Source organism: Sinocyclocheilus grahami, unplaced genomic scaffold (assembly GCF_001515645.1).
Source record: "Sinocyclocheilus grahami isolate Dianchi unplaced genomic scaffold, SAMN03320097.WGS_v1.1 scaffold469.1, whole genome shotgun sequence".
NCBI classification, from domain to species: Eukaryota; Metazoa; Chordata; class Actinopteri; order Cypriniformes; family Cyprinidae; genus Sinocyclocheilus; species Sinocyclocheilus grahami.
In genome coordinates this window covers 191905-201550 of record NW_015505648.1, presented here as the reverse complement: position 1 = coordinate 201550, position 9646 = coordinate 191905, and the positions used below count along the sequence as shown (strand labels likewise).

The following is a 9646-nucleotide window of genomic DNA, read 5'->3' as shown; positions in this document are numbered from 1 at the left end:
TAAAAATAACACATTCAAAAATGTATTTTGTACATGAATTGCATATTAAAAATATTTTCCTATCACAGAAACAACTCTTAAATTACCACCGACGTCTAAAGTCAATTGATTTTTAAATGTCTTTTCAGTGCAGAATGTGCCTTTAATGTACAAATTGTATTAATATTTGCATTAGAGCTCAGTTTAACTCTTTAATTTAGTACAATTAAATATACATAAAAATAACACATTCAAAAATGTATTTTGTACATGAATTGCATATTAAAAATATTTTCCTATCACAGAAACAACTCATACTTAAATTACCACCGACGTCTAAAGTCAATTGATTTTTAAATGTCTTTTCAGTAATTTACTCTTCACTGGGGGCTTGTCTTAGCAAATGTTTATATATAATGAATTGTATTAATAATTAAGTATATCATGTAATTATTTCTATTAGTATTTTTTATTGACTGACAACCCAAGTTTGAATATTAGTAGTAGATTTGATCACTGTATTTTTTGGAAAATTAAAATAACATTTTATATGTATGTTTTTGCTGTTCTCTCAAATAAACAGTGAGCACAGTTAGTGCTGTCTGTATTTTCTCACTGTACTCAGTGAAGCACACATACACATAATCATGTGCGTCTGCTGCTGCCAGCCTTGAGAGGAGAGGAGAGGATCCGGCAGCCTTCTACACTTCCCTGTTACTGAAGCAGACAGAGTTTGGGGTGGCCCTCCACCTTCTAAAAATATATTAACTTAATTCTTTACAGATTCATCTGAGAGCCCGAACACACATGGCGTTTTCACAGTCATTAGAATTCATCACCATCTTTGTCTGCTGTTTGGGGAACTACATTTTTAAGCTCTGAGAACTCAGCACTGATCAAGTACAGTCTGCACTGTGTGATTAAACACAGGAGCTGTAAAGATGAATTTGTATGTCCCAGGTCATAACTTCCTTTGTGGTTGAATTAACATTTAAATCCACCAAGTTCCTGCTCAGCTTTATTTTTGTGTGCAGTTATAGATCAAATATGAGGATGGAAACTACGTGAAGGATGAGGATAGGAACCTTTTACCTTCACTCAATTACAAATCCAAGTCAAAATATTTATCTTTCTGCATTCTAGAAAAACAGTGGTTTCGTTGTTATCTGGAAGTAAAGAAATAAATGACATTAATTACATCTTCAATTAAATTTTACATGGTTTCACAGAATTTAGTCATAGAACAGTCATTTATCATAAATAGATCTGACATTGATACTGTTTTTATGAACTTTACTTTTATGAACTTTTTAGCTTTATTTACATACAGTGTAAATTGAATATTTCATTATTATATAAAAGGCCAGAACCACTTGAATATTGTTAATATTACTCTGAATGAACAGTCCGTTCATCGTAGTTTCACTGCTATCTGATAAGAGATTTTGCCTCAGGCTTCATGTCATGTGCATGCCCTCTTTGGGACAGAAGATGTGTGCAGAACACACACACGCACAGCGTCTGAGATTGTTAGCTAGTTGAAAGCAATGCTAACAACTGAGTAAACAAATTATGCAGCCACCATCACACAAGAAAATGTTAAAGATGTAAAAATAGCTTCCTTTTGATCAACTCGCGTCACAGTATACAAAGAATATATTGTAACGTCTGGTTTAATGCTTAAGTTCATAGACTACTCTTCAAACCAGGCCCTAGTTTGTTCATTACTTTTTTTTTTTTCTTTTTTCAAAGTTACTCCTTTGGGTGTCGTAGTCTTTGGCGCACATATGGGTGTGCTGGAGGAGAGAGTGGGAGAGGCATTACATGTATTTAAAAAAAAATAAAAAATTCCTTTAAATTAATGCGTGCCTGTGTGTGACTGGTCTAAATGAGTGGGTGAAGGGGTTATGGGTCAAGGATTCTTAGCTTTCAGGAAAACTTCCACTTACCTCACAGGAACAATCAATCCTCACCCACGCAAATCTCAACAAATCTTTATGGTCTTGACTGTGAAATTAAAACTAAGCATAACAGGCCTACTAAAGACCTGCATATTCGAATAGCAAAATTCTTTCATTTTGTATAGAAATAAATGTCTGCAGGTTTGAATAACAGTTTATATTGCAAATTGTCTTGTTTTGGTTCATTTACATCAGTTTCTCCAAGAAATCACAATAGAGTTTAGTGGAGGTTCGCCTCATGCAGCTCTGCGGCGGTGGCCATAATTCAGTACTGTTGACTTTTTGTAGGTTCACTGCATGGGCTTGCCATGGTAAACTCACTCTTTGCTTCCCAAGTTGGTTATTCTGGCACAGAACACTCACACCTTAGATGGGGGCCCCATCTGTTCTGCACACAGACAGCATATCAAAATATAACGGTTACAGAACACAGATAACACATACAATGTCAGACAGGTCCCTCCAGAAATTGAATCAGGTCTTCCATGAGTGCTCTCATTTCATATCAAATTTAAATTGTGTGCTTATGTGATAAGATATTATGGTTTTTATATAACACCTACTGTATGCAGATCGGCAAGATTCTTTGGTATGCAATATGTCTAATTATGGCATATTATTATTTTTTTAATTTCAGAAATTTTAGAGCCTTTTTTTTTTGGTAAATGTTTGGAAATTAGGTACTACAGTGGAATAGTGTTTCTTAAATAGACTACTGTTTCAAGTATAAATGTCTCCCTCTAATTGAATTCATGGTATTTTAAGAATTAAAAGTAAATTATTCAAGTTTAAAAAAGTAATGTTAATTTATTTTTCAATATATTTCAAAAAGCCTGCCATCCTCTCTGCTGACTCAATGTTGCCTCTTTTTTTTTTACAGAACACAAGGCTTATGCAAAGATAGAATTATCATGTATAATTAGTACAAACATTTCCATTTCCATAACTAATTAAATACATGCTATAATATAACTGATTGCAAAAAAATCTTCAATGAGGTAATAAATTACTGCAGTTATTGTGTTACAGGGATGCCATGTGGCAACAGTCACATAGTCTCAGTTTTCAGTAAACAATGTTAGACAACTATTAAATAAATACTTATCAAAAATAATTAGAATAAATATATTTAATTACGCAATTTGAGGAGTGCTTCAGTGTGTGTATTTCCTCTATGCGTAGCCTGGTAAGTTCCAGCAATGCAATTTGAGGCACTTCTTCTCTGAATAAGGAGAGAAAATCAGAAAAGAAAAATCACGTTGTTATACAATACACAGAACCATTTATATTAATTTATTATATAATATATTATATATATAATGATATAATATATTGTTATACATAATATTACATGATAATTGAAAATTCATTAAAAAAAACAAAAATGTATGAATTGTCTAGATCCAGCTGTCCATTAGGAGCCTCTCCAGGGTACCACTGCAAGCTTCCTGATGAAACCCCTGCCTCCATCAAGTAATTCATCCACATATCAGCGATATTAAACATAAGTGAATTGCTCTCCTGTAGAATAAGCTTTTCAGGATACAGGTTAAGCCTGATTTCATCATACAGAAAGCCGTGGCAATTAACCACATATCACTGTGCATATCCAGCCAAAAACCTACTACCAGATTTTCAGTACCATCAAACTTCCATTCGAGAAGGAAGAAAACAGAACCTGACTTTGTTGGGTTTAAAGCCTTTAACAGCATATAATGGATAACAGCAATCCCAAAAAAAAGATGGAAAACATTTGAGCTTTCATTTTGAATTTTCTTATGCATATACTCTATACAATAACCCTCATGCTGAACATGAATCATAAATATATAATCATGCCAATTCAAAAAGTTGCATTTGCCAAGAGCCAAGAGCCAAGACTGGGATTTCAGTGAGTTGTTTATTTAACCTTTCCTCCTCCCTTTCATTCAGTCATATTGAGAAACGCTACGACCTGTTGGTAGCACACATCCATATTAGTTCTTAATGTCCTAAATTGTTTCATGCTGTTTAAATAGAGTTTACTGATGCATAAATACCAATGACACTAAATCATGTTTAAAATGAAAGAGAATGCACATTTTATTAATATATACAATACCTTCCCACCCTTTCCAATGATACAACTAGCATTGACCTCTTATTTGCTCTGGAGGTTGTTCAACTATGCGTTTTCCAACTTTTATATTGGAAGGTGGCTGCAGAAATCAGGTCGGGTAAGTTTAGCCTGGAGGGGACCAAGGAGTGTTGGGGGTGGGGGTGGTTGCTGCTGCCTTTCTACATTTTGTTTGCACATTGCCTTTCGGTTGTTGTATGTGGACCAGCTTTTTTTGGATCCCACACCCACATGACTGTGGAACCCAAGGAGATGTTTGGAGTTGACACTTGTTAATAGGGTGTGTCCTATTCCAGTGGTGACTCATCAACCTCCCTGAGATTCACCTGTATACTGAATGTGTGCTTTTACCTTTACAAATGTGAGAACAGAAACACGTTTTTTAATCAGGGCTACTTGCATTTCTGCTTGGCAGATGACTGCATATTATAAACATACACTACCAGTAATCACTAAGTTTTTTTAATGTTTTTGAAGGAGGTCTCTTATGCTCAACAAGACTGCATTTATGTGATCAAGCATGTAATATGTGGTTTCTGAATGACCATCTGACACTGAATACTGGAGAAATGGTTTCTGAAAATTCAGCTTTTACATCATATAAATTAAAATTTAAAATAGAAAACATTTATTTTTAAATTGTAATAATATTTAACAGTTTTACTGTTTATTCACTATTTTCGGTCAAATAAATGCTGCCTTGGTGAGCATAAGAGACTTTTTTCAAAAATATGAAAACTAAAGACTTATTCCAAACTTTTGACTGGTAGTGTATATATATCTATATATACACACACAGTAGCCCTTAAACATGTATAAATGTCTTTGCCTTTTATCATCGCAATATCAAACCAAGTGTAGGGCTAATTACAAAATACAGATCAACCATACGTTTCCGCATGCAGCATATGGAGGAAACAAGGCTTGTCCAAATCCAATGATTGTGTCACATCCTTCACTGTCTGTAATACCTCACTATCCTGGGCACACTTGTGACAGCTGAGCTAAAAAAAATAAATAAAATGGCGTCTGAAAGTAAAAAAGCGGTATTTGTAAATGTATGTTTCTGACTTTGTCAACTTTTGATTTCATTTGTAGCAAGAAATTAATATTGTGGTAATCAAGTATTGGCTTACTTCTCACCAAAGCTCTCTCAGTTTTGTTGTAGATCATTGGACCATTATGCTGCATCAGAAGCCTGTCCAAAATCAGTTTCATTACGCACCTTCGCACACAAACACCGCCTACAAAGTCATTGCCTGATAGGGCAGAGAGGCAACAAGTCAAGATTTTGGATGCAGCCAATAATAACTCAGTTGCTTAACAGACATTGCAAAAACAGTGAAAATGGTTCAAAGAAAAGGTCAAGTAATTTTGTAATAAATTCACTTATGGTCAAATAATTTTTGGGAACACTATACGTGTGTTTCGGGGGCCTTGCTCTGGAGTACATAGATAGTATATAAAAACATTGGTCTTATCCAAAGATGTTCAAAAGTTATGTTTTTTCCCCCCCCAGCAGCTCTCGAGGATCATTGTGCACTGCAATTTGCTGTCCCTGTGGACGAGGTTGTTGTTGGAGACAGACAGAGTGGGCAGTCTTCACTTACCTCAAACAGAGTCATGAACAGGCAGGCGGCAGCGAGGAGGAAGAGAGAACCTCGATCCTGTGATAGCCATATGAGATTCCACATGCTCTGATGAGTCATTTCTCCCTCCCTCCCTTCCTCATCCCCCACTCCCTCCCTCCCTCCCTCCTGGGCAGTCTTCACTTACCTCAGACAGAGTCATGAACAGGCAGGCAGCAGCGAAGAGGAAGAGAGAACCTCGATCCTGTGATAGCCATATGAGATTCCACATGCTCTGATGAGTCATTTCCCCCTCCCTCCCTTCCTCATCCTCCACTCCATCCCTCCCTCCCTCCCGACATATGAAGCGTATGAGCCTGAGTCATCAGCTAGCTTTCTTTCTCTTGCTCCAACCATGCTGCCTTGTCTCTTTTCTTTCTTACTTCTTTCACTATTTCTGTTTCCGTTACGCTGCCGCCACTTTCTACCTGTCATTCACATTCTTTCTCTGCCTGTGTGAAACTAATAGCAGGAGAACAATCGGATAGAAATTAACATACATTCTGAGCAACGGCAATGGTATTCATCCATTCACATCAAAAATTCCCCTCACTGCTTGCCTGGGAGACAACGGATGGCCCTATGCCAAGATGTCAAAATGCGCAGTGAATGAGAGAAGCAGATATATTTGACATAAGAGTTACTGATTTGAATGCGCAAACAGATCTCAAGCACTGGGAACTGGATTTTACTGCATAAGAACACGTTTAGTACCTGAAATATAACCACCTCAGATTCTGTAAACACTCTTCTCTAAAGGATGATGTCTATAAGGAAAGCACATTTTGGGGCTAATCACTATATTACAGGTCCTGTGGGAGCTGTTATGTTAGGACTGATTTAAGAGCCGTTAATAGCTGAGCATTGCAAGAGCAATAAGGATTTTTAGGGGCATTATGACTGGGTCAGTATAACACAGCTGCCCCTAAAAGTCCCTCACTTTTCTTGCTGACTTATTCACAGTTTCTTTGTCCGGCATCTGCCTGCTGTTCAAGAAATGTTTAAGGTTTATAACATGGCTCTAAAGACTCAAACTAAAGCCCAAAGTAAAGGTCAGTCTGGACTATAATATCCCTCCTCTCCCTGAACAAGGGCCAACCATAATGTCAGACCCTTATTATTAGAATGCATTAAATGGCTAAACTATTTTAAATGACAAACTGTGTTTTTTAACAGAACACAAACCGGTTTTCAGTGGTTTACAGCAACTGTCATTTACAAATTACAACACCTCTTGATCATTCAGGCAGCTTTTTCACAGTACATAACTTTGTGTGCCCTGCTTGTTACAATCAAATTATGCAAATAAAATATTATAATATTAATAGAAGTCAAAGCAGAAGTCAAAACTTTATGCAAACTCCTGAGAAACGGCCTGGTAAAACGATAAAACGACTTGCTAATCATTGGTAAATGTGAAAATAAGTAAATATGAAATTGAAAGATTAAGTTTTTGTGAAATAATTGGTAAAACCAATGTATGTTTTAACCTGTATATTATGAATATATTATGGGTATTTTTAAATGCATGCTTTTAATTCCTATATTAGGTGCTAAGTTAAAATATAGCAAATTAGATATTTTATGGTATCTGAACAGGAACTCATCTTGAAACATCTAATGAAATAACTTTTAAATATACAATTCATTATAATTCCTTGCTTTGCATGTGCTGCATTGGAAGAGGTTAGTTTACAATGATTACAGGCTTTTGCAACTGTCAAGATGTGTGACTTAGCCAGAACAATATACAAATCCTTTGGGAAACTATTGGCAGGCAGCTTTGAGAACTGCTTAATATGACAAATTATGTAAAAATATGTATCAGACATGCTTGGTAACTATCCCAGAATTTATACACACACTAACAAAGCTAACCTGCCTCTGCCACTCCCTATACAGTAAAATCTTTAATGAGAACTGACATACTTTTCATTTCACAGAAACTAATGAAGTTTACATTTTTGCTTTTTGACATCTTTTTGATATCTTGTTGTCCTTGAACTCATAATCTTACTTTCAGGCACTCAAAACCAGACTTTTATTTTGTGTTCGAGTCTATTAATTTAAACATCTTTACTTTACTCTTTGTGTGACAAAAAGGTGCTGTTCTTGTAAGTTATTTTTAGTAAAGAAAAAGGCCTAAATTCCTAAATTCCAATTTGTTTGTATTTGTATATGTTCTAGCCTATGTTTTGATTGCAAGTATATATCTGACATACCACTTCAATATTCACAAATAGTTCTAATAAAAAATAAATAAAAATAAAATAACAAAAGTAAAAATATTAAATAATACAACACCTATGTTTTATAATGAAAAACAACTACTCATAACTAAATTCTTAACAAAAGTGTATCATATATTTAATTTGAACATTCATAATAAAATTATGCAAGTTCACAAAATAATTGGCTGATACAAGCCTAAACCAGTAATACTCTTTTGTATCAAATAATCTTTTGTATCAATCATTTTTCTTTTTTCTCTTTCTTTCTTTCTTTTAACTACACACAACTTTTTGTTAAAGTTAACAGATACTGTAAAATACTTATGATGACTAAAGATAATTTCAGATTTTTCATCCTATATGTATTTAATTATATTAGTTTAATTAGGCTGTAGTAATATGTAGTACTTAAGAATACATAGCCTACATCACATTTTTTTAATATATCAAATATTTTAAGTACATACATAATTCTGCATTTAAATCATCAATAAAAAATGAAAGGTTTAAGAAAGTGTGAAGAACGGAAATTAAACATTTTTATGTTATCGATGATCCCATTATCAAAGAATAGAACAGAATCTTTAACTATTCTATTCTGTTGTGTTCTATTTCAGCACTTTATTATTATCAATACTAGATATAAACTCCACTATAGACACACACACACGGTCAATTGACAGAGATGGTCACATGGGCCGAAAACTGGGACTTTGTAGGCCAGTTGAATAAAAGGAAAACTCACCTTGCCCGCAAAGACCCAGCCTCTGACACACTCTCAGTTGTTGCTGAATTTTGCTTCAGGTTGCGTGATCGTGCGTTAAAACTATGTTAGTCTGCGTTCATCTAAGACATTTGCAATAGACCATCGGCATATCTCGGAAACGCGATCATCCCAGCGCCCATGACATGAGAAATAACGACACGAGCGCGCGAGCCTCTCCAACCGCCAGGGTCCCACTTTTTACCTGTCATTTTCACCATGTCCACCACCAGCCTTCCTCCTTGGAGATTCTTTAGAAAGAAAGGGCATATCGCCTGAAGAAGAACCGAAAATGTTGCCGTGCAGTGAGAAGTTGCTGCCACTCTTCACACATTATCATCACCCGCCCCCTTATTTGCGCTCAACTCCTCATGAAGACACAGTATATCCACAGGGACCGCTTACAACACTCTCCCTTTGCGCAAAAGTGGACGAAGGGAAAAAGTCAATAGCACGCGGTGGAACAGTGAGCCTCGTTAATGCGCAAGCCTTTTGAAATTCTCCATGTATGCTGTTTTAGCCAGAGCGACCCCATGTGCTCGTTATTAATGAATTATCCATCTGGCTGCTGTAGACATATCATATTTTTACATGTTGCGCTGAAGCGCCACCGACTGGTTCCTTTGACCACATGCGGAATAAATTGTGTCTGGGACCAGAATCAGAAAAGCCTACTATGGCGAAGGCTTAGCTTATGAATATTAATTAAACCAGGCTGACGTTGCTTAGTAACCATTCAGGAGTGTCCATTCACGTAGGCTACCCTAATTCATTTTTAATCTTTGGTTACTCTTTAGTTAAACCGGTTGCTGGTTTGACCTACTGGGTAGACGTCACTCAAACTAATTAATATTCATAAGCCAATATTCGTCGTAGTAGGATGTGTATATCCGCGCCCGGGACCTCCCAAAATTGGATCGTTGTGTGACTGCATAGCCTGACTATTTCAAGATCCTCTGTAGAACCGA

General features: G+C 35.9%; 1 long non-coding RNA gene across 1 annotated transcript; it reads right to left on the bottom strand.

The window, feature by feature from the left end:
* Positions 1-1347: 1347 nt before the first annotated feature.
* On the bottom strand, positions 1348-9208 carry LOC107553306 (uncharacterized). The gene is made up of 3 exons (XR_001604956.1): positions 8884-9208; positions 3078-3162; positions 1348-2328 (listed from the first exon to the last, which is right to left on the bottom strand). It is a non-coding gene; the product is annotated as an uncharacterized lncRNA (long non-coding RNA).
* Between the last annotated feature and the right edge of the window lie 438 nt (positions 9209-9646).